The sequence below is a fragment of the Magnolia sinica genome, chromosome 5 (genome assembly GCF_029962835.1).
Source record: "Magnolia sinica isolate HGM2019 chromosome 5, MsV1, whole genome shotgun sequence".
Taxonomy (NCBI): domain Eukaryota; kingdom Viridiplantae; phylum Streptophyta; class Magnoliopsida; order Magnoliales; family Magnoliaceae; genus Magnolia; species Magnolia sinica.
Window position 1 is genome coordinate 11,798,146 of NC_080577.1, and position 27,279 is coordinate 11,825,424.

General features: G+C 38.4%; 1 pseudogene; it reads left to right on the forward strand.

Moving 5' to 3' along the window:
• Positions 1 to 1,743: 1,743 nt before the first annotated feature.
• On the forward strand, positions 1,744 to 23,302 carry LOC131246937 (vacuolar protein sorting-associated protein 32 homolog 2-like; annotated as a pseudogene).
• The last annotated feature ends 3,977 nt before the right edge of the window (positions 23,303 to 27,279 follow it).

The following is a 27,279-nucleotide window of genomic DNA, read 5'->3' on the forward strand; positions in this document are numbered from 1 at the left end:
GTGTTGAAACTCTTGTGAATCTATCACCAAGGCATGAGGAAGGACCACAGGATGAACCCGTTGGATGCCGTAAACCGACTCGGATTCAGTGGTGATCTCTCCTATGCTGAGGTTTTGACACTGCTGGTTGGTGCTGTGGGCCCTGATGTGTTGTATCCATGTTGTCTATCTATTTTTCTACCACATTTTAGTGCATTCGAATCCAAATCTCATGTAGATCACAATACAGGAAACAATTAATGGTGATTAGACACCCATCATTAAAAACTTTCTAAAGCTCAATGTAATGTTTATTTGCCATCTAACCTGTTAATTAAGTCACACAGACATGGATGAAGGCAAACACACATATCAGCTTGATCCAAAACGTTTGTGCCCTTAAGAAGTTTTTAATGGTGGCAGTTCTCAATCACCATCGTTTCCGTGGTGTGGTTCACCAGAGATATGAACTGCCTCATTTTTGGACTAATGCTTTAGATAATCGAGTTTCGACCGGTCGAATTACAACAATATTATTTCAACGGCTATCGGATTTTATAGGTATATAAAAAATTCGGCTGGTACAAGTGAAAATTCGGCCTACTAAATCCTTTTAAAATCCGAATATTTTCATTGATGGAAACTGACCCAATACACCTTTGAGCTGGCCGAACCTGGCATGGATAAAACACATGCTCCACAACACAGGTACTACTGGGTAACCATCGAATCCAAGTCCACGTTCTTAACGTTGCCACTTTTTCCAAAGGTATGAATTCATCGTAGTCGTTTCATGCCCCAAATCCCTCCTCTTTCAAATCAGGGAAGTCGTGGCATGCAATTATTTTTAGAGACTTCTGAAGAGAGAGATGGCTGCGGATAAGGACGGACCCTGTGGGGGTAGTTGTAGCTGTCCTGAGTTATGAGATACGTGGTCTACTTCCTTGAATAGTGTACACGTCTTTATAAATCTGATAAGTGGGGCCCATAGTCGGTAATCTAGACCGCTGATCCTTGCACCTTGCCGTCGATGTACCATATCCATAACATCTCCTTCGTAGGACAATCTCAGCATTTCATTTTGTGTCCTATAAATAGATGGTTAAGAAGAGAAATATAGAAGTGGTCGACGTCCCACTGGAAAATTCCAGTACTGGTAGCTAGGATATACTTCCCTTCTCTGAGATTTTGGAGTGTTGTCCATCCATCATGCAATGTAGTAGACCAATGGTCTGGATTACCGGCCAACGGGCACCATCCATCTGTAGCTTTTAACATAATTCCTCTGCTAGCTCCCTCTATCAGAGGCTAGGGCTATGCGTCACACGTACTAACGTCGCACACATGTTTAAGACCATGTCCATTGAGAAATATACGCGCGCTGAAAATGCCATATCCCAAAAATCAGACCGGCCCACTCATCCAATGAACCATAATGTAATGCTTCAAGGCTGAGCTGACCACTCAAAGTGCTCCAATTAATATACGTTGAATTTGGAACTCTGGACAGTTTCCTTAGCTGGCTGTCTTTATTTTATTTTATTTTTTTTATTTTTAAAATATATTTATACTTGTGGCCCACCGTATTGCCAGATCAGACAGATTTTTGAGGAAGTGGATTCCCTAGTGGCAGGTGCAGTGGGGCCCACTGTGATGTTTGTGTTTTATATAATCCACATAGTCCACCCATTTTCCCAACTCATTTTTGAATATGAGTTCAAAATGGAAGCACATCCAAGGCTCCAATGAGCTGCACCATACGAAATGGAAGAGATAATAACACCTGCCATTGAAATCTTCCGGTGGGATATTGGCTTTGGAACGGTCCCCAACAATCATGTTGTGACAGACAAACCGCAAGCTCTGCCCAGCATTAGCTTAAAAAGCATGTACATGACATTTACGAGTAATTATGTATGCATGCAACCAAACAACTTTCAAATATGCTTTATATTATATTATCCTTGACAATGGCCTGCATCCAACCAAATCCCATCAGATCATCCATGCCTCATTGTCAGGGGGCAGGCAGATCCCTGCCTAATCCTTGTCCACTTGCTAGGGATGTGGATTGCATGGTGATTCAAAGGAAGCATTTGGGGTGTGGAATTAGATTGGATTAATTAGTGGAATGGAATTGATTTTTTACGGTGGTAATATGGTGTTAGAGTTCCTTTACAAATCCCATGGTTTAGTGGATATTCTATCCCATGTTTGGAATGTAAATATTAAAAATGTAAATTATAGTGTTTATTTAAAATCACGTTTGAATTGATCTATGAAATCAACCATACCCCCCGTCCACCATAAAAGACACTATTTGAAAATGTCACAGGCTTTTCTATTGTCGTGGCGTCAACAGGTTATGTGGGACCTACTATGATGTGTTATATCCACACCGTCCATCCATTTTGCATAATCATTTTATGACATGTGCCCAAAAACAAAGAAGTTACATGGACCTCCAGAAAACAATAGAAATAAAACCTTCCTAGGGTCCATCATGGTGCATTTTTACCCATTGAACCTATTCATGAGATCACAAACACCTGGATGAAGGAAAAACACAAATATCAACTTGATCCAAGACTTCCGTGGCCCTCACGAAGTTTTCAATGGTACGCGTTCAATCTCTATTACTTTTTATGGTGTAGTTTATGTAAGCTTTCGATCTGCTGATTTTTAGGCCCATGCCCTAAAATAATCTTAAAAAATGGATAGATGGTCTGGATATAGTCCATATATTTTGGTGGGACCCACAAAACTTGTACCATCATTTACTTCTACTGATAAGATGAATCTGTACAGACAGGATGGCATACTATATTTCAAATTTCAAATGGATTTGGAAATCCTCTGCTACAAATTCCATGTTTCAAATGGATTCTTCATAACCATTCTCAACACACATTTTTCAAAGTATATGGACCTTGCAATTGTTGAAGAAAACAAACGTGACGTGGAATTTAAATGGTGGTGTTTTCAATTCCATCCCACTTAATCTCATCTCATTTCATGCGCCAAACGCTCCCTAAGTGATGCAAAGTACATGATCACCACATAAATGTGCCTTCCACAGGGAGATGCATATTGCAAGCCTACTTGCCAATTCCGTGGTCTTCATCATGATGTGTCTTGTCTATGTTGTCCATTCATGTTACCAAATCATTTGGCATTAGTCCAAAAGTGAGGCAGATCCAAATATCACAAATATCAGGTGGACCTGCTACAGAAAACAGTGATGATTGAATGCTTACCCCTAAAAAACTGCTTTTGGGAATTACAAAAGCAATGGTGATTGAATTCACCGCAAAAGTTCAGGATAGAGCTGATATTTGTGTTATCCTTTCATCCAGGCTTATATGACCAGGTTGGATGACAAATAAACATTACAGTGAATTTTAAGAAGTTTTTAATGAATGTGCATTCAATCAACACTGTTTTCCAATGATATAGTCTTAGATCTGCCTATTTTTGAACTCATGCTTTAAAATGAACTAAAAAAAAATTGATGGATAATAAGGATAAAACACATACATCATGGTGGGGCCCACATAGCACAGACCAGCCAGGCAGTACTGACAGGGTCAGTATGCAATCCACGCCCTCATCATAGACAGCGGTGACATTCATCCTAGGATTTGACTCGGCCAAGGGCTGCTATCACAAATGCTGAAAGTTGTTGGGTGGTGTGGGTTGGACTCCATTATTTGAAAAATTCAAATCGATGGGCCTTCACGTGACATAAAGATTGGTTGAACATTGACCTCCAAAGGTCCGATTCGCTTTAATTTCCTTAGAACGATTTTTGGTTTATGACACTTTTGTTTGCATTGTGATGCTTTGAATCGGCTGCAAATTTCCTCACCCGCTGTCGGCCCACCCCAATGTATGTTTGACATCCATCCATTCATCGGTGGGCATGAATTCAAAAATAAGGTAAATCCAAAAATCAAGAGCGGTTCCTTACATGAAATAGTGGAGATCGAATGCCCACCATTGAAACCTATGTGGGGTTATAGATGCATGAACGGATTGGATGGCATATAAACATTTTGATTGCTTGGTGAAGATTTCAATGGCAGGGATTTCATCCCTCAAATTTCATATCATGTAGCGGCTTTAGTTTGAATATTCTGCATTTTTGGATTCATATCCTAACATGAATAGGCAAAATTGATGAAGGGAGTGAATTTCTCATAAAATCATGGTGGCCAATATTCTTAGGGCGTGTTTGGATTCACGTTTTGGTTATATTGTATTGTATCCGGTACTGTTCACGTATACGTTGGGCGATATTCAGAATACATCCAGTGGAGACGTGCCACTAAAACATGTTTGGATAGGACGTATTACTCTAGCATGTATATAATTTCATGTCAGATGAATGTTTGGAAACGATCGGATAAGTGCCACATGATGTATATACATGCGTGTAGTGGGGCCCACTCACTGTTCCATTGAATGATCTGAGTCGTTCATTCACTTCAGAGGGTGCGCATTACCCTTGCCTCAGTGTCCTTTTGTTTCTATGCAAACTATTACAGAATCTCAACCGTTAAATATGAAATGGACGGCAGAGTAAACATCCTCATGGGCCACGCTGATTTCACTCCAAAAGCACTTCCTTCCGGATGATTTTTTGTCCTAAATCTAATAGACGGAGTGAATTTTCCAAGAAGCTTCAATAAGTGGGCCACCAAACTTCACAGAGTCGACGTACGTCGACTCTGTTGCGAAACAGAGGTTCGTCTTTTTGTTGTGGGCCACCATCATGTAGTGAAAGGTGGATCTGAACCGTTCATCAGGTAGAGGGAGAAAAATCCATCAAAACCATGTTGACCTTTCATGGCCATGTACTTCCTCATGATCGCTACAATGATCAAAAGAAGACCATTCGGCTGTTGTTTCAGCTTGATTGTCTCAGTGAGCCACATCATCGGATAATCAAAGCTCACCATTTATGGTTTAAATCTCGAGAGGAAGATGATGGATGGTGTGGATTTGTCAAAAGATGGCCATATTGTGCATTACCAGCAATACAGTGAAAGAAGAAAATGCTTTCTTCCTGTTCACGTCTGACTAAACGTCCGGCCGGTTGCGCGGTACAATCTCATCGATGATGCAAAGTGGTTCTCAGGCGTATTAGCACGCGTTGAATGCGTTGCCCACCGTTTGTTTCCAAACAAGGGACATGTCCCATCAATCCCACTAATACGATACTATACACTCGAAATCGTGAATCCAAACACGCCCTTAAATTTCTTCATTTGCTTTTAAGATTAGAAACGAAATGTTACTACAAGATCCACCTATTTGAAACGTACACGGACCTGCAATAGGCATGATCAAGACCGTTGATTAGGACAATGCCAAAGTGTAAATGCCATGGCTTAACACTTCTACATCTAGACCCATTTTCTAAATGGCACCAACCATACAACCCTGCACACATGGTGATGTATCAAGATGATCCGATCAATGGGACACCACTACATCAGAACATAAGCCTGAAAAACCATGCCCACTGAAATTCTAAAATCATTCCATCACTTTTATAAGCTTCTAGGAGGTGGTAATATTGTATCTTAAGAGATTTGAATAATCGGCCATACAAATTTCATTGATTCTGTATAAATACTCACACGCACCTTTTACTGTTGCAACAGCGTGCATGAAAGTTTACTAGAATTTCACATTAGAACTCTTGCGTATGCAGATGTTACTTTTGGTGGGACTAATTATAATTATAATACTTGTAAAGATAATTAATTTGTAGAGAATTATTTTTGATATAACTCTAACATTTAATTATTCCACGTGTGTACATCTCTAACTTATTATTTTTTTTTTTTTTAATTGATGTAAATCATACATGACACCACTGACATATGACACATTCTGGATAGTTCACCATGAGTAGGGCTGTACACGAACCGATTTAGCTCGGTTAGGTCACTTGACTCGACTTGAAAAAGCTTGATTTGACTTGGTTTTGAAATTGAGTTCGAGCTGAGTCGAGCTGATTGTTTGAGCTCGAAAAAATTTCGAACTGAGTTTGAGCTTGGCCGAGCTCGACTCGACTCGGAACGAACCCCAGCTCGAATCGAACTAGTTAGGTGACCTGTTTACTTTGATATTGATGTTGCTCACCAAGTGTTTGATGAAATGACTCAATAAAGTGTCGGCTGGTGGCATGGAAGGTATGTATGTGAAACAAATACATTTTTTCTTGATTTTGATGTTGCGTGCAAGATACTGAAATACCTATAAAACCGCTGCTGTCATGCTATATATAGTGAGATTTTGAAGGTGTATAGTCTATGTGTTTGTAGAAATACTGCACAGGGCTCGATATTGGCTCAAACTAGCCTCAGCCGACCAATCAAGCTCGAGGACCGAGCCGGACCGACTTCGAGCTACGGTCAACTAGTGGCCAAGCCAAGTCGAGCTGTGCCAAGCTCGACTCAAATCGACTAGCATACACCTCTAGCCATGACTGACAGGGTACAAAGAAAAATGAAGAAAATATCCCATAGTTTTATGTCAACAAACAAGCATACAAGGATCAAAGGTTAGGATTGTTCAACCAGTTCTAAGTTTTGGATCCTAACTTAATAGAGCTGGTTGCTGCAATTTTTTCAGTTTGATTTCAGTCAATATATGCCACGTGTATCATTTGTAAGTGCTTGCGTATCAAGCATCACGCCCTGGCCAGAATATAAATAACTGCCCCGTTGAAAGGTCTTGTTTGTACGGGACATGTACGCGCTCATTGTTTAGTAGGTATGTCGTGTCCATTGACTGGATGATGATGATGCAGCAGGTGATGCTGTAAAAATGTTTTATTAGAGGTGGGACGAAAAGCCTGCCTAATTTGGAAATTCCTTCACGTGTATTTTGTTAATGTGGAAAGATATTCAAACAGAACAGTTAGCTTTCACTTCCACTGCCGTGGCAATGTTATCATCATGTACTGGTAAAAATCAGCACGTTGAATTGTAGGGTTCTGATGTATGGATGAAGTCCTGATCTATTGGGACTATGGTTTGTTAATCTATTCCGTTTGATGATGAAAAAATAATAATAAAATCTTTCTGATTGGATGATCCAATTCGTCTGGTTTATGGCAATTTTGACCTAATTACGTTCCTGAAAATTATATTAATTTTATTTTCTAAGCTTTCTCTTAAAAATGGTGTCCTGCACGTGGGAAGGAGGACTTTCTATATGCCACGTATGCCTAATTAACGGTGGCAATGGACCAGAAGCTCGCCGGCCTAGCCTTGGGCCTGCACGCTTGTCTGTGGGTCGGGCTTGGACCTTCTGGAAAATCTTGTTAAAAGCCAAAAGTTCGAAGTTTCCTTTTCCTCATTTCCCCCCCTTTTGTTTCCCTTAAACAGCTCCTGTATTTTTGTGCCATGATGTTTTCCGATCTACGGGATTTTTTGGCCATTGATGGAGCAGACAACTTAGATGTTAACGGTCTGAATCACTGATCCACGGCTCCATTTCATAAGATGGGTGCCTTCCCTCACCGCTAATGAGGGTTAGCCACTGTGAAAATCCTGAAGATATAAACTTATGGCTAAATAAAAAAACAACAAACAATATTTAAGGAAATGATATATATTTGAAGTATAAGTTAGATAATTTCACACGTGAGTGGAGTGTTGCACATACACATAGGGGCAGATGCGAAAGCATAAAACACGTGTTAGACATTAGCTTTCCATAAAATTCAGACAATTTGACCCTTCAGGCAGGCCACAGCATATAAAGTAAATTGACGGTATATGGACATTCTTTTGTTTTGATATGCCATGGCCCACCTAAGTTGTTAGGTCTGATTTTATGCCAAAATATATAAACATTGTGGCTTAAATCTCACACATGATACATTTTGGCACGTGCCAGTTTGTCTATGTGTGCTGAAGTGTATAACTAGCTAGCAAACTTCTCAAAGTACAATAGTTAACTTGCCAACAGTTTAAATTATTCTAATACAAGAGTTCTTTGTTTTTCTAATTTCCCCCATCTACCGTACGTGAGGCCCATCATATTAACTGTCTTAAATCATTAGAACAATAAGCACCAATGCAATTGTGGCAAACCTCTCCACCCAAGGTCATGTGTCCAAACCAATGAGGCCAAATCTGGGCCGTTCATCGGGTATACACCATGTTGTTACTGTAGATGGGTGGCATAAAAAATCAGCTGATCACTGTGTTTACACTCTTGACATAGACTAATGAAAGGCCACCATATGTTGGCACTAATGAGTTAGTATTGATGGATCCTACTCACACCTTAGAGTATTCTTGGTAAATCTTCATTTGGGGCTACTCATTTTATTATTAATGCACAGGCATGAGGCCTTACATATGTCTTTGGGGGAGCAAATAGCCAGATAGATGCCATGTGGCCACGATAAACGTGCTTATTGATGAATTAGCATACTGAGCATGTATATGAAAGACCTGCCGAGAGAAATGTATCCTATTACATATATGACTATGATACACTTGGGGAGGTCGTCTCTTACAGTCTTTCCAAAATAAGAAATCTTTCCAAAGATATTTAAAGGGTCTATCGCATTTGAAAAATGTTCTGAATATCGGAAGATCGGACCGCTATCCAAGTAAATTTGGCTATGGTTTGAACCCAAGTTAAAGAGACAGACACATCAAGGAGATTAGGGCCTAGGCCATACATTGATCGGAATTACAGGAATGGGAGAGCTGGATGATCCGATCCTGTGGCCATGGTTCAATTGGGATCAAGAAAATGAAAGAACTAGATATGATCTCGTCTGATATCAGATCAATTTCAAGTGCCAAATCACTCCAACATTCCAAACCATTGAGGAACAAGGTTAAATGTAGGAGGTGGTTTGATTTGGACCACGTAATATCTCGATTGGAAGTATAGGAGGTCGGCCACCAGATGAGCAGTCATGATCGATTTGAGGTCTGGGATTAATCATTCCTCGATTAACCTCAAATTCGTTTAGTGGATCATGAACATCTCCCATCAAATGGTCAGCTATGAGAAGAAGATCTAAGAAGCCAACAGTTCCGGATCTGTTTATGAGACTTTCTTATCCGGAGAGCTTCCCATATATGCGAAAGATCCAAGATCAACAAAGAAACCTAGAGAGGAGTTTACCACCTCAACAAATTATAAAAAGAGCAATTGAAGAAGAGCTCAAGGCCGTACGCCATACACATGTATCTACTTTTTTAATTTTCTTTTTATTTACCTAGCCTAACGTAGTTTTATCATAGTTAGCTACTGCATAACATCTTTTACTATAGTATCTATAACGTCTCGGAAAAATCCATATAAAGACCCGAGTATCACCTCAGGCAGAAATCGCTAAGGATCAAATCATGTAAAAATTAGATAAGAATTAATTAAGTACTAAACTGAATTAATTAGTAGATTAGCTTAAACTACTTTCTATGCGAATTATAAGACCCAGAACTAGTAGAATCGCTAACTCTATGCTACTTGAAAACCTAGGAGAAATCCCAAAACCTAGTTGCTCTCGGGAGCACACTGAAACTCTGTATCGAACCTGGACCGCGCGTCGAAAGTCCAACTACCGTGAAACTATACGGTTATGACTGCCTTACTGGGCTTGACTACTATCGCGAGAATCAAGTCCAAATAGTATCCAGAAATGCACAACTTGAGCCTAGAGCGAAGTGTATGAGAAACGCAAATATCTTTAGAAAATGAACTCAAACTTAAGTGAATTTGGGCATTTACTTGCAGGCTAAATTTAACATTTCAAACCGTCGGATTCTGACTTAACGACACCCTTGGATCATAGAAATTTTTCAACACAAGTCAGTGTACTTGTGGCCTTGATCGAGTGACGATAACCGTTGAACTGAAACTGGTCCTCCATGGTCGATCTACAAATCTGATTGGACCGAAACTTTAACCTGGCATAGATCCATTATTAGGAAACTTTCTCTGGACCGTATGTAGGAAATGGACCTCCAAATGAGCTCCGTTGGCCCGAAACAAATGCCCTTTGGCTATAACCTAAGTATACCTTGGCCCTGGGGCCATTTGCACCAGTTTTGGGCCTATATAAGGGTCTTAACCCACCCCTCTCTCATTCTATACGAATTTCCTAAACCCTAAGAGAGAGAAGAGAGAAAAGAGGAGGAAAGAGTGAGGAGAAGAGAGAGAGAGAGAGAGAGAGAGAGAGAGAGAGAGAGAGGAAGAGATAGTTGCTTGGATTCATTCCAACCACTCTACATGCCGAATCATCTCTCCCGTGTCACTACACCATCGAATCCAAATCCATTGTTGAGTAAGAAATCCTAACCCTAATTTATTTTAGAAATCCGAATAGAGGAAATGATGAAATAGCTAACCTATTTCATAATTTAGGTAGCCGTTGCGCCATAGACAAAGACGTAGTGTATGAACCGAGTTCGTAATTGTTCACTCCCCAAGTATAGGGTTGTGATGTAGTAATAAACTCGGTAAGACCGAGGTCGAATCCACAGGGACTGATACCTGTACGTTATCTAAAACCAAGTAGAACTAGAACTAGTCTAAGATGCGATCTAAAACAAATAGAATTTAGGAAATAATTGCGGAATAATTATATAAAACTTAAGGAATTCAGAGAAGGGAAACTAGGGATTCAGAGGATCCACTTGTAGGGATCAGGGAGATCTTATGCCTGCATTAAGATTTATGAAAATCAAACTGAACCTACTTGATCTGATTTTTAAGAGATGACAAGTATATGAATTAGAATGGATTCCATCATCTAACCATGCCCAGGAGACACAGCAAACAACAGGATTAAACTAATTACCAACTAATCAACAATGTATGAAGATCAGGAAGGGTACTGTCATCCTACCATGCCCATGAGACAATGATGAACAACAGGGGTTCCTGACTTCATAAACATAAAAGGGAAAAAGAAATACTCAAAGCCATTGCAAACCCATTGTAATTTCAGTCACAACAGACCATAAAAGACTAAGAAAAATATTCCCTTAAAAATTAACTATATTAAATTCAGTTTATGAATTAAAGGCACACATTAAAATCTCCCATCTCACTACAGGCTTCACCTCTTAGCCCTAGCTAAGAGGTTTAGCCACACATGATATGGGCTACCTCCCAAAGAAAAGAAGAAGAAGAAGAAGAAGAAGAAGAAGAAGCAGAAAAGGAAGAAGCAGAACCGAGCCTTGTCCAGCTTCTGTCCACGTTGCCAGCAGCCAAACCGAGCACAAAACCGGCACCAAGCTCCTGTCCCAAGCTAACGTCCAGCAGCCACGCCCCTACTCTTTCTCCCTCCCTTCCGTTTTCTCTCTCTCTTGCTGCCAGTCCCACGATCCAGCTTTTTTTTTTCTCCTTTTTTCCTTTTTTTTTTTCAAACAGAACTCCCCCCCTCTTTATAAGATTCCGGCAGTGGTGGCTGAGTCGAGCACTGACTTCTCCTTCGCATCCTCTTTGCAACGGAGACGGACTCCCTGTTAACGCGAAAAAAACCACGGCCTTGCATCTGTGATGACTGGTGGGCCCAGGATTGATGTTGGACGAGAAATCCGACCCATCCATAAGTTTCCCCTCGAAAAACCAATGAAATCTAATTGGTTTTGGATCCGCTTCGAGGTGAACAGCGAGTTAGTTTAATTTACCGTCAGTCTTCCGATTGGACGGTCGAAATCCAATTAAAACTGTCCTTTGCAATTCCACCACCTAGGCGCTGTTTTTAGGGAGCATGGGCGTCTGATGAACGGTCCAGATTCGACTGATAAGTCACGTCAGTGGCCCACAAGCTTTCTCCGCAGCCACAGACGCGAAACAGAGCTTCCGCGTCGGAATATCCGATGATTGGTGGACCCCACAGTGATGTTTTTGATAAAATCCACCACGTCCACTGAGTTACTAACGAAAAACCAGTCAGGAATGGACGGTTTTGGACTGTAGTTAGTGTGGTCCACTGAACTTTGCTCGCTGCCGTCCAACCTGCGATTTATAGTTACGATCTTCCCGTAGCTTGCATGAGAACAAACGGACGCCTAAGAGAGGGTTTTCGTCCCCTTATGGCCGCAATGGATGGCACTGATCACCCATTTGGATGATGTGTGGGGCCCACAATCGAAACCGTGATGCACGGCGTAAGACGCTGTTTGCGTTTTAGATGGATTTGAAAGAAGAAGTCGGTCAGAAGTCGGATTGACCGACTTCTCGTTCCTGTGCACGTCCAGTGCATTTATGCACTATGCACACACACACTCCAATGGGGTCCATTATGATGTCTTTGAGAGATCCGCTCCGTCTATCCGCTTTGTCATCTCATTTAAACAGTCTATAACAATTTTGAAGCATATCCGGATATCAGGTGGGCCCCACATAATGATTAAAGGGGCTGATCTATCCGTTGGGCCACTTCCACAGTGATCCAGGAGCTGAAATTTTACGTGTACGGTTCATTTATGGTCCTCAGGCCACGTATGGAGTTTTGAACTGATCGGATGGTGCGAACCCTATGATCTTGCATTCTGGACACTTTTCAGGCCAGTTGAGCTTCAATTTCTCGATTTTCTTGGATTCCTGGCGTGCATATCCGTCGATCTTGGATCTCTGGAGTCCGTCCCATGCTTTGGTGACTTTAGAGCGTTAAGTCCATGCTTTAAGCACCCCTTTTCGGTCCAGGCTCGTACATACACCCTGCATTACAAACACGATTAATCAGGCCATTAAGCGGCATCATGCATGTAATTCTATGCAACAACTGGGTCTGATATGCAATATTTGACCCTCAACAGTAATTGGCGTATCGACGAAAGGTGCGGACTATAAGCATTTACTTTTACCTACGAAATATAATTTCGTAGGTAAAATCCATCTTTACTGACGAAAACATTCGTCAGGAATAATGATTTAAAATTTACCTTCAGGGGTTTTCCCACTACCTTGAAAAAGGTTTGTGGTTAGAGTTTTACCGACGAATGCATTCGTAGGTAAAAATATTTCACAATACTTTTACCTACGAAAATATTCATAGGTAAAAAATGTGGATGAAACTTTTACCTATGGAAATTTTCGTAGGTAAAAAACGTGGATGAGACTTTTACTTACCTACGAAATGTTTCGTAGGCAAAAAACGTAGATGAGACTTTTACCTACGAAATATTTTATAGGTAAAAGTCTTTTTTTTCCCCCAATATTCCACCACAAAATTCCCGATATACACTTGTTACAATATATTTTATCATGATATGCACTTGTTATATAATATATTTCATCATATTCACATTCACATCCATCTAAACCCAAACTAATGAAAAGAGAGAGAACATATGAGAGGTGATCCTTATCTCCTTTGATGGATTCACGCTACATGTGCCCTACATAACTTCTTATAAGGAGAAGTTATATGGGTCTTGGAATAATGTTGGTGACAAATCCACCTTGTCTATTAATATTATCATATTGTGTTAGGACATGACTCTAAAAATGAGATAAATGCAAATCTCAAATAATCTATGCTATAAGAGATAGTTGAGATGGAAATAGATGTATTGTGATGCTTGAGTTCGAGTATGCTTGCCAACAAAGCAAGATTTTCTTGTTTGTTGCTATGTGATTGGGCTTCATTATTACATCAATCGGGTTTGAGTTCAGGATCGGGTTTAGGTTTGGGTTTTCAAGTTTAGGTTTAGGTTTAGGTTAGGGAGTTGAGATTAAGATTAGGTGTAGGTTTAAGTTTAGAGATTTGAGAATACATTTAGGTTTTAGATTTAGGTTTAGGTTTTAGGTTATAGCTTTAGGTTATAGGTTTAGGTTTCGGTTTTAGGTTTAGGTTAAGGTTAGGTTATAGGTTATAAGTTTATGTTATAGGTTATAGGTTAAGGTTTAGGTTATAGGTTTTGGTTTAGGTTAAGGTTATAGGTTTAGGTTAAGGTTAAGGTTATAGGTTTAGGTTAAGGTTTAGGTTATAGGTTATAGATTATAGCTTTAGGGAATTGAGAATATGTTAAGGTTTAGGTTTAGGAATTCGGGTTCGGGTTTGGGATCGGGTTTAGGTTTGGGTTTTCAAGTTTAGGTTTAGGTTTAGGTTAAGGAGTTGAGATTAAGATTAGGTGTAGGTTTAGGTTTAGGGATTTGAGAATACATTTAGGTTTTAGGTTTAGGTTTAGGTTTTAGGTTATAAATTAAGGTTTAGGTTTAGGTTTAGGTTTTAGGTTACAGGTTAAGGTTTAGGTTTTAGGTTTAAGTTAAGGTTAAGGTTAGGTTATAGGTTATAAGTTTAGGTTATAGGTTATAGGTTAAGATTTAGGCCACAGGTTTTGGCTTAGGTTTAGGTTAAAGTTTAGGTTTAGGTTATAGGTTTAGGTTAAGGTTTATGTTTAGGTTATAAGTTATAGCTTTAGGGAATTGAGAATAGGTTAAGGTTTAGGTTTAGGAAATCGGGTTCGGGTTTAGGTTTGGATATTTTTAAGTTTAGGTTTGAGTTTTCAAGTTTAGGTTTAGGTTTAAGTTAGGGAGTTGGGATTAGGATTAGGTGTAGGTTTAGGTTTAGGGATTTGAGAATACATTTAGGTTTTACGTTTATGTTTAGGTTATAAGTTATAGGTTAAGGTTTAGGTTAAGGTTAAGGTTAAGTTATAGGTTATAAGTTTAGGTTATAGGTTATAGGTTATAGGTTAAGGTTTAGGACATAAGTTTTGGTTTAGGTTAAGGTTATAGGTTTAGGTTTAGGTTAAAGTTTAGGTTTAGGTTACAGGTTTAGGTTAAGGTTTATGTTTAGGTTATAAGTTATAGCTTTAAGGAATTGAGAATAGGTTAAGGTTTAGGTTTAGGAAATCGGGTTCGGGTTCAGGATCGGGTTTAGGTTTGGGTCAAGTTTAGGTTTAGGTTTAGGTTAGGAAGTTGAGATTAGGATTAGGTGTAGGTTTATGTTTAGGGATTTAAGAATACATTTAGGTTGTAGGTTTAGGTTTAAGTTTAGGTTTAGGTTTAGGTTATAGGTTTAGGTTTAGGTTATAAGTGTAGGTTATAGGTTTAGGTTTAGGTTCTATTATAGGTTAAGGTTTAAAGAATTGAGTTTAGGTTATAGGTTATAGGTTTAGGTTATAGGTTATACGTTATAGGTTAAGGTTTAGATTTAGGTTAAGGTTAAGGTTTAGGTTTAGGTTATAGGTTTTGGGATTTGAGAATAGGTTTAGGTTATAAGTATAGGTTTAGGTTAATGTTGTAGGTTATAGGTTTAGGTTATAAGTTTATGTTAATGTTGTACGTTAGAGCTTTAGGTTTAGGTTTAGGAATTTGAGATTACATTTACGTTTTAGGTTTAGGTTTAGGTTTTACGTTTAGGTTAAGGTTACAGGTTTATGTTTAGGTTTAAGTTTAGGTTATAAGTGTAGGTTATAGGTTTAGGTTTAGATTAGGTTATAGGTTAAGGTTTAGGGAATTGAGTTTAGGTTATAGGTGATAGGTTATAGGTTATATAGGTTATAGGTTAAGGTTTAGGTTATAGGTTATAGGTTAAGGTTTAGGTTTAGATTATAGGTTTATGTTTAGGTTATATGTTTTGGGATTTAAGAATAGGTTTAGGTTATAAGTTTATGTTAATATTATACATTAGAGGTTTAGGTTAGGTTTAGGAATTTGAGAATACATTTACGTTTTAGGTTTAGGTTTAGGTTTTACGTTTAGGTTAAGGTTACAGGTTTAGGTTTAGGTTATAAGTGTAGGTTATAGGTTTAGGTTTAAGTTGGGTTATAGGTTAAGGTTTAGGGAATTGAGTTTAGGTTATAGGTGATAGGTTATAGGTTATATAGGTTAAGGTTTATATTATAGGTCATAGGTTTAGGTTTAGGTTATAGGTTTTGGGATTTGAGAATAGGTTTAAGTTATAAGTATATGTTTAGGTTAATGTTGTAGGTTATAGGTTTAGGTTTAGGTTTAGGTTTGGGGATTTGAGAATACATTTAGGTTTTAGGTTTAGGTTTAGGTTTTACGTTTAGGTTAAGGTTACAGGTTATAGGTTATAGGTTTAGGTTTAGGTTATAAGTGTAGGTTATAGGTTTAGGTTTAGGTTAGGTTATAGGTTAAGGTTTAGGGAATTGAGAATAGGTTAAGGTTTAGGTTTAGGAAATCAGGTTCGGGTTCGGGTTCGGGTTTAGGTTTGGGTTTTCAAGTTTAGGTTAAGGTTAAGGAGTTGAGATTAGGATTAGGTGTAGGTTTAGGTTTAGGGATTTGAGAATACATTTAGGTTTTAGGTTTTGGTTTAGGTTAGGTTATAGGTTATAGATTATAGGTTATAGGTTATAGCTTTAGGGAATTAAGAATAGGTTAAGGTTTAGGTTTAGGAAATCGGGTTTAGGTTTGGGTTTTCAAGTTTAGGTTTAGGTTAAGGAGTTGAGATTAGGATTAGGTGTAGTTTTAGGTTTAAAGATTTGAGAATACATTTAGGTTTAGGTTTAGGTTTTAGGTTTAGGTTAGGTTATAGGTTATAAGTTAAGGATTTGAGAATACATTTAGGCTTTAAGTTTAGGATTGGGTTTTTAAGTTTAGGTGTAGATTTAGGTTAGAGATTTGAGAATACATTTAGGTTTTCGGTTTAGGTCTAGGAATTTAGGTTAAGGTTTAGGGAATTAAGTATAGGTTATAGGTTAAGGTTTAGGAAATTGAGTTTAGGTTATAGGTAAAAGTTTAGGTTATAGGTTTAGGTTTAGGTTAGGTTATAGGTTAAGGTTTAGGGAATTGAGTTTAGGTTATAAGTTATAGGTTATAGGTTAAAGTTTAGGTTATAGGTTAAGGTTTAGGTTTATGTTATAGGTTTAGGTTATAAGTTTAGGGTGTGGTTTAGGTTAAGGGTGTGGTCCCTGCAAATACAGATATAAACACGGCCTGTCCAAAAGGTTAGGCCACTCCAATGCTGTTTATAGGAAATGTACAGCTTCATCATGGTCATAATAGTTGTTCCCACCTTTTAGGGATCCCTTATCAACATCCGGATAGCTCCGACTCACATCTGGGTCTGCTCCATCAATTTCAAGCAAATACATAAACACGGCCTGTCCAAATGGCTAGGCCACTCTAATGCTGTCCATAAGAAATGGACAACTTCATCATGATTATAACAGTGGTTCCCACCTTCTAGGGACCCCTGATCAACATTTGGATATCTCCGACGCACATAGGGTCTCCTCCATCAATTTCGAGCAAATACAGATATAAACACGGCTTGTCCAAATGGCCAGGCCACTCCAATGCTATCCATAGGAAATAGACAGCTTCATCATGGTCATAATAGTGGTTCTCACCTTCCAAGGACCCCCTCTCAACATCCGGATAGCTTCGACGCACATCCGGGTCTGCTCCATCAATTTCGAGTAAATACATAAACACGGCCTGTCTAAATGGCAAGGCTACTCCAACGCTGTCCATAGGAAATGGACAGATTCATCATAGTCATAACAGCGGTTCCCACCTTCCAGGGACCCCTGCTCAATATTCGGATAGCTTCGACGTACATCCGGGTCTGCTCCATCAATTTCGAGCAAATACATAAACACAGCCTGTCCAAATGGCTAGGCCACTCTAATGCTGTCCATAGAAAATGGACAACTTTATCATGGTCATAACAGCGGTTCCTACCTTCCAGGGACCCCCTCTTAACATCCAAATAGCTTCGACGCAAATCCGGGTCTGCTCCATCAATTTCGAGCTAATACATTTAAAAACAACTGGCGGGCATCAATCATTATCCCACATTTTACATGCATCAACAACATCTTCCAACATTAAACACATGGAAAACCGATTTTCAAAAGGGATTCTGACCAGCAACATCAAAAAGAAAAAAAATCATTTCCCCACCTCAAAACCGAACGAGATTCAAGTAACATTTGTAGCTGGAAGCTGTTAAAAGCACAAGATCTATGTGTTTTCAAATGAAAGCAAGAACAAAATCAATTGAGATAATGTTTAGGGTTTTGAGGGGAAGGACTTACCTCAATCAAATTGAGTTCTTGTGGAGACTCCCCTGCAACGCGTGAGCTAGAACAAAGAAAACCCTAGGTTAGGGGTTTGCCAAAAATTCCTACATTATTGGTGCACATTCAAATCTGTAAGTCATAAAATCCCCAAATCCCTAAATAGGGGTCCACATCAAATTAGGAATCCACAAATTACTAAATCCCCAAATTCCTAAATCAACATTAAGATTAAGAGAGATTGAAAGAGACAGATACCTCACGTTCATGATTGAGTTTTCAACCGAGCTCAGAGAGAGAGAGAAAGAGAGAGAGAGAGAGAGAGAGAGAGAGAGAGAGAGAGAGAGAGAGAGAGAGAGAGACCGTCTTAACTCAAGGTTCAACCGAGCTCAGAGAGAGAGAGAGAGAGAGAGAGAGAATGGAGAGGTTTAGGGCACGACAGAGAGAGGGGAGTGGCCTAGCTTAGAGAGAGAGAGGGAGGGTCGAGATAGCATTAACGCTCCTCGAGCTCCGAGTTGTATGAACGGTTTAAAGGATATCAAAGTTAAATAGGCCCCACTGTGTTGCATGTCGACCATCAACACCGTGCATTTGATGAGCCCCCTTTAAATTATGGGATATCCCAAAAATCAGCCATATATAGAACTTAGGTGGGCCATACCATCTAAAATCATGTGAAGAAATGCCTAAAACATATAAAAGCACTTGGTGGGGCCCACCTAAAATTTTGATGCATATGAAACTTGGTCTGACTCCTCATCCAAGTGGGACACACATAATGGATGGGCTGGATTTGTGAACCACATCTCGGTGGGCCCAAAAAATGATTATGAATATTTTAATGGAGGGTAACCCCTCTTAACTTTTGTATGTGGTGTGGCCCCAAAAAGTCACAGATTGACTTGATTTTAAGCCCCAGGCCCGCCATGGAATGGTGCATCTGACTGATGGGGTAGATGTTCGACACCCATCACGGTGGGGCCCACATAGCTTGACCTCATGAGAAGTTCCCATGAGCTCAACCGTATGGAACCTTTTCTCATACATACATACATACATACATATGTATATATAATAAATTATAAAATTATTATATATCCACCATTAAAACCCTCCTGAGGCCCACTGTACTTTTTATTTGACATTGATCTATTAAATGAACGCAACCATTTAAAACATTTTGGGGGCCATAAAAGTTTTGAGAGAGAGAGAGAGAGAGAGAGAGAGAGAGAGATACCTTACGGTTAACCGAGCTTCAGAGAGAGAGAGAGGGTTGCACTGTGAACATGACACATGTAAAAAATTTATAGGTATTAATGAAATCAGTAATATACTTTCGACGAATTTGAACGGCTGGTCTCATAAATGTTTGACCTGCATTATTAGTGGACCAATATTATTTTTGATTCATAGCATGTTTATATGGTGTCCTACCTGATGGTGGTCCAGATCGGTATGCCATCCAGCCAGATCTCATTGTCCCTCGTGGATATAACAAATACATCATAATGGGCCCATAAAACTTGGTGTCATCACCGTATGGCGTCCAAGTGGGAAACGGATTGGCTACTCCCCTTAACACCAGACCTGTGGCTAGTGGTCGGTGCTCTATGGGTCCCAACATGATGTATGTGTTTCATCCATGCCGTCTATCCATTTTTACATACCATATTAGGGCTTGATACCAAAAATGATCGAGGGATATAAATATCAGGTGGACCACACCACATGAAAACAATAGTGATTGGATATTTACCATTAAAACCCTCCTAAAGCCCACTGTACTTTTTATTTGACATCTAATCTGTTGATTAGGTCATACAGGCCCAGTTGAAGGGAAAAAAATATTAGATTGATCCAAAACTTTATTTTCGGCGTGGACTCGTGATCGAGGCTCCAACTCAAACAGGAAGTTGTTCTCTTCGTTGGAAGCTCGGTTGACCCTGAGGTATCTATCTCTCTCTCTCTCTCTCAATCTCTCTCAATCTCAATACCGATTGAAACGATTAGGGGATTTAGGCATTTAGGGATTTAGGGATTTGAGGATTTATGAATTTGGGGATTTAGAGATTTGAGGATTTAGGGATTTAGGGAGTTGGGTCTAATACACAGCTGAACCTAAGCAGTCCAAAATAGCTGATAGAATGTTGAGGAGATATTTGATCCCTGACCCAAAGTTAATGCAGTGTAATCAGGTTTTCAGTTTGTATATGTGGGGCCATGGTTCACTGATCTAGATCATCGGTCTGTTGTGTTGTGGATAGTGCACCATGGATGCACCAAACTAAAAAACTCTCCTAATATTGGGAGATCCTAGCCACCAATCTGTAGCCTTTTTCAGCAAATGTGGATTGTTGTTGGTTGTTTCAATGTTTGTTTTTCTATTTTACGGGCACAAATTGAAAGCTCAGGATGTTTGATTAAGAAGACTTTGGGGCATAATCCTTCCATGGCAGTGCACAAAGATAAGTGATGCGGACACTAAACTGTTTAGACTCATTAGTATGAGCTGAAGATGAGCTTATGTATATTATCATTAAGACAAGGATCAAATAGTTCCTCTTGAATACATATAACTGATGGATATCTTAATCACTTAAGCTGAACCTTAGCTGCTAAAAATAGTAGGAAGTGGGTGTGGGAGTGGATGCAGAAACTAGTAGTAAATAACCATTTTCAAGCCTAAAGTTTGTAGGAATTATGAGATTAGAAAGCAGGAAAAAATGATAGAAGATTTTTTCGCAACTATAGGGTGAGCTACAACAAAGCAGATGAATATATATATATCTTGGCAATGAACATGACATGTAGATAGGATGAAATTTTTGTTTTTGAACTAGAATGACATGCTTTTTGTTTTTTGGATGATAGAATATGAAATATGCTAGTCCTGATTCGATGTGGACCCTCATTTAGGGATTTGGGGATTATAGGGCTTACAGATTTGAATGTGGACCCCAAATTGGGATTTTTCTGATTTTACAAATTAGGGATTTTAGAATTTTGCACATGTGGGGCATTTGGTGAAATGGAAACGACATTTCCAGGAAATTTACAAAAACAAACGAAGTCCTTAATTTATATTTCAGCAAATCCAAACAAGCCCTAAGTTTCAGTGGCATACAGTGATGACCCAGCACTCCAGAGACACATTTCCACTTTGTCTAATTGCTTCTGATTTAGTTGGAAACATCCTAATTTAATGATGATGATTACATTGAACTGTGATATGTCAATGTGGGTGATAATGGACAGATCTTTGATAAATGTATGATCTTTATGTTGTGTTATTAGTATATGGCTGTCTATGGATGTTCATATTTTCTGCATCTCATCTTATAAGATTTGTAGGTGAAGAAGACACTCCCATCAAGCTCTTCATGCATTTGAATCTCCTTGTAAGCATTCTTCTTTCATTTTTTTTCCAAGGCTTTTAAATATGAGCTTAAAGGTGAGCATCAAGTGAGATTTTATGAGGTATAGATCATTTTATGATATGAGAGAAAAAATGAGGTATATCCAAATCTCAAGTGGACCACATTACAGGAAATAGTGTTGGATGAACGTTAACTATTAAAAACATTTTGGGGGCCATAAAAGTTTTGGATCAAGCTGATATTTATTGTTTCCCTTCATCTGGGTCTTTATGACCTAATCAACATATTAGATTTGAAATAAACAGTACAGTGGGCCTTAGGAGGATTTTAATAGTGGATATCCAATCATTATTGATTTCCTGTGGTGTGGTCCACCTGAGATTTATATACCTATTATTTTTTATATAAAGCCCTAAAATGATCTCTAAAAATAGATGAATGGAATGGATGAAACACAGAAATCATGGTGGGGCCCACAGATGTACCCACCACCAGTAGCCAATCCATCTCCCAAATTTGGGCGCGCGCTTAAAATAGAGCCGCGCCCAAAAAGGGGGTTATTTCTCTCTCTCTCTCTCTCTCTCTCTCTCTCTCTCCGTTCCCTGATCTCTCCGTTCCCTAATCCTCTCTCTCCCTCCCGATCTCTGCTCCATCACTCTCATTCTCCTCCCTACAAAAGCTACAACGGAGACTATTGATGCACTAAGAACTGGAGCAGCTGCAATGAAAGCTATGCAGAAAGCCACGTGAGTAGCTTCATTCTTTCTTTATCTTCAATGATTAATAAATATGCATTTGGAGATTCTTAGTTTTCGCAGATTCAGATTTACAAGGAATCCTTGATTTCGCTTAAGGTGAAGCGTGTTGCCTGTAGACCCTTTTTAAAGTTCGAACAGACCCTTCAAACCAATAAAAAAAACTTATGTTTTTAAGCATCTGAAGTTTTTTGATTTAGAATGTTGGCCATATATCTGTACGCATTGAAAATAAACAGCGGTTGCCTTCCAAAATGAGGGATTTAAATGGCAACCAGGTAATCATGATTTACAAACATTTGGTCCAAGATTCTTCAAACGTTTCCCCAATGCAATGCAGCACCTTGAGATTAGAGATGGTAGCACTTTGCACATATTCAAATTCCGATACCTAGTTCTAGTGAAAAATTTCTCCTCTGATCCAATGCAAAATTGTGATACATGAACATCCAGTCCAGGATTCTTCAACCATTTCCCCATTGCATTTCAAATCACTTTCTTATGGCGTGATGGTGTTTTGAGATGACAGCACTTTGCACACATGTGAATTCCAATTCTTAGTTTTAAATGAAAATTTTCACTCTACTCGTACATTGTAAAAACTTGTTTCAATAATTCCATAATGGTGTTTTATTTTACAGAGACATTGATCATGTGGACAAGAAAATGGATGAGATCAGTGGACTGAGAACATGAAACAAATTCAGGAAGCACTGTCTACTCCTATTGGCACAACAGCTGATTTTAATGAAGTACGTTCATCATCGCATAAATCTTCATTTGTCCATTTACTTTTTCTAGTTGGAGATTCTGAATATAATCTTTTCACCATGTTAGGATGAATTGGAGGTAGAGCTCGAGGAATTGGAGGGAGCTGAGTTGGAGGAACAACTTCTTCAGCCTGCCATAACTACCCCTGCCGCTCCAGTGCAACATGTTTCAGTAGGCAGGCAACCAGCTTGCCCTACCCCTTGGAAGAATACTACTGAGGAAGATGAGCTTGCAACATTACAGGCAGAGATGGCTCTTTGATTAGGTCTGTTCAGGTTCTTCTCCTTCGTCGTCTTCTTGGGGTCTCTAATACTTTGTGGTAGCCATTAAAGGGTTAAAAAAAAACTGTAAATGAGGGTGGCAGAATGCTTAGTCCAAGGCGACTTCAGGTAACGTCACATTATTTCCCTTGATGCCAAGGGTTGCATTCTTGTGTTTGAAAATTTCTCCTTTCTTTTTCTGCATTTTTGGTAGCCGTTACATGTGTAACTCTTTAAAGTTTAAGCATGTCCCTTCTTTTAACTCCTAAATGTATAAAGCATGTTGTCTTTTTTTGTTCTTGGAGAAAATGATTCTCATTGTCTGAGTGTGAAATATGTAATTTTTTTTTCATTGTAGTGCCTATCTTCGCAAGACCGAAGAAAAATTTTACTAGACATTGCTGATGCCCTGGATGCAAATGAGAAGTTATTCACTGTTGAGAATGAAGCAGATGTTGCAGCTGCACAGTAGGCTGGATATGACAAATCATTACTATCTCTCTTGACTCTAAAGCCAGGAAAGGCAAGGCATATCTGAATTACTGAAGTTCATCCAATGGATGACTTTTATATTTTGGATCCTATTACTCATGTCTGGATTTTCTCCTACATTGAAAAAGTTTAATATTCTAATTTTCAGATTTGTTCTGTGTGGATGTTGTTCTAGAATTGTAATATTCTCTTTGTTTCTTGAAAGCTTTCTAGGTCATTTGGCTTTTTAAAGGATTGTGTTCTTATCATCGAGTCCAATCTATATAAGTTTATTCTTTTGCAGATCTCAAGTCTGTCAAAATTCATCCGTGTACTTGCAGAAATGGAAGAGCTGATTGGTTATGTTTTGAAGAGAATAGAGGTAAGGGGAATGGTTTGTTTAATCTTTCCTTCCCAATGTTATAAGTTTTTCGTCTCTTGATTGACATTCTATGGACAGCATTAGAGTGGCCTGGCCATTTGGATAGGTTGTGTTTATGAATTTGCACGAAATTGATGGAGCAGACTCGGATGTGCGTCGGAGCTATCCGGATGTTGAGAAGGGGTCCCTGGAAGGTGAGAACCGCTGTTATGACCATGATGAAGCTGTCCATTTCCTATGGACAGCATTGGAGTGGCCTGATCATTTGGACATGCCGTATTTATGTATTTATTCGAAATTGATGGACCAGACCCGAATGTGCATCAGAGCTATCCAGATGTTGAGTGGGAGTCCTTGGAAGGTGAGAACTGCTTTTATGACCATGATGAAACTGTCCATTTCCTATGAATAGTATTGGAGTGGCCTGTCCATTTGGACAGGCCGTGTTTATATCTGTATTTATAGGGACCCCGCCCTTAACCTAAACCACACCCTAAACCTATAACCTAAACCTAAACCTTAACCTATAACCTAAACTTTAACCTATAACCTATAACCTATAACCTAAACTTATAACTTATGACATAAACTCAATTCCCTAAACCTTAACCTATAACCTAACCTAAACCTAAACCTATAACATAAACCTAAACCTTAACCTATAACCTAAACTTTAACTTATAACCTATAACCTAAACTCAATTCCCTAAACCTTAACCTATAACCTAAACCTATAACCTACACTTAATTCCCTAACCTTTAACTCGAATTCCTAGACCTAAACCAAAAACCTAAATGTATTCTCAAATCCCTAACCTAAACCTATACTTAAACTTGAAAACCAAAACTTAAACATGAAACCTAAATGTATTCTCAAATCCTTAACTTATAACCTAAACCTAAAACCTAAACCTAAACCTAAAACCTAAATGTATTATTAAATCCTTAAACCTAAACCTACACCTAATCCGAATATCAACTCCTTAACCTAAACCTAAACTTGAAAACCCAAACCTAAACACGATCCCAAACCCGAACCCGATTTTCTAAACCTAAACCTTAACTTATTCTCAATTCCTTAAAGCTATTACCTATAACCTATAATCTATAACCTATAACCTAACCTAAACCTAAACCTAAAACCTAAATGTATTCTCAAATCCCTAAACCTAAACCTACACCTAATCCTAATCTCAACTCCTTAACCTAAACCTAAACTTGAAAATCCAAACCTAAACCCAAACCTGAACCCGAACCTGATTTCCTAAACCTAAACCTTAACTTATTCTCAATTCTCTAAACCTTAAGCTATAACCTAACCTAAACCTAAACCTATAACCTACACTTATAACCTAAATCTAAACCTATAACCTAAACCTGTAACCTTAACCTAAACGTAAAACCTAAACCTAAACCTAAAACCTAAATGTATTCTCAAATCCCTAAACCTAAACCTAAACCTAAACTTATAACCTAAACCTATTCTCAAATCCCAAAACCTATAACCTAAACCTAAACCTTAACCTAAACCTAAACCTGTAACCTAAACCTTAACCTATAACCTATAACCTATAACCTAAACCTATAACCTATAACCTAAACTCAATTCCTTAAACCTTAACCTATAACCTAATCTAAACCTAAACCTATAACCTACACTTATAACCTAAACATAAACCTAAAACCCAAACCTAAACCTACAACTTATATGTATTCTCAAATTCCTAAACCTAAACCTACACCTAATCCTAATCTCAACTCCCTAACCTAAACCTAAACCTAAACTTGAAAACCCAAACCTAAACCAGATCCCGAACCCGAGCCCGATTTCCTAAACCTAAACCTTAACCTATTCTCAAATCCCTAAAGCCAAACCTAAACTTATAACCTACAACATTAACATAAACTTATAACCTACAACATTAACCTAAAGCTATACTTATAACCTAAACGTATTCTCAAATCCCAAAACCTATAAACTAAACCTAAATCTTAACCTAAACCTAAAGCGATAACCTAAACCTTAACCTATAACCTATAACCTAAACCTATAACCTATAACCTAAACTCAATTCCTTAAACCTTAACCTATAACCTAACTTAAACCTAAACCTATAACCTACACTTATAACCTAAACCTAAACCTAAACCTAAAACCTAAACCTAAACCTAAAACCTAAATGTATTCTCATATCCCTAAACCTAAACCTACACCTAATCCTAATCTCAACTCCTTAACCTAAACCCAAACCTAAACTTGAAAACCCAAATGTAAACCCGAACCCGAACCCGATTTCCTAAACCTAAACCTTAACCTATTCTCAATTCCCTAAAGCTATAACTTATAACATAAACCTAAACCTTAACCTAAACCTATAACCTAAACCTAAACCTTAATCTAAACCTAAACCTATAACCTTAACCTAAACCAAAACCTATGACCTAAACCTTAACCTATAATCTATAACCTATAACATATAACCTAAACTTATATAACCTATAACCTAACCTTAACCTTAACCTAAACTTAAAACCTAAACCTTAACCTATAACTTAAAACCTAAACCTAAAACTAAAACTAAATGTATTCTCAAATCCCTAAACCTAAACCTACACCTAATCCTAATCTTAACTCCCTAGCCTAAACCTAAACCTAAACTTGAAAACCCAAACCTAAACTGGATCCCGAACCCAAACCCAATTTCCTAAACCTAAACTTATAACCGTAACCTTAACTGATTCTCAATTCCCTAAAGCTATAACCTATAACCTATAACCTATAACCTAAACCTAAACCTAACCTAAACCTATAACCTAAACCTAAAACCTAAACCTAAACCTAAAACCTAGGTGTATTCTCAAATTCTTAAATCTAAACCTACACCTAATCCTAATCTCAACTCCTTAACCTAAACCTAAACTTGAAACACAAACCTAAACCCGATCCCGAACCCGAACCCGATTTCCTAAACATAAACCTTAACCTATTCTCAATTCCCTAAAGTTATAACCTATAACCTAAACCTAAACCTATAACCTAAACCTAAAACCTAAAACCTAAACCTAAATGTATTCTCAAATCCCTAAACCTAAACCTACACCTAATACTAATCTCAACTCCTTAACCTAAACCTAAACTTGAAAACCCAAACCTAAACCCGAACCTGAACCTGATTTTCTAAACCTAAACCTTAACCTATTCTCAATTCCCTAAACCTTAACCTATAACCTAACCTAAACCTAAACCTATAACCTACACTTATAACCTAAACCTAAACCTAAAACCTAAAT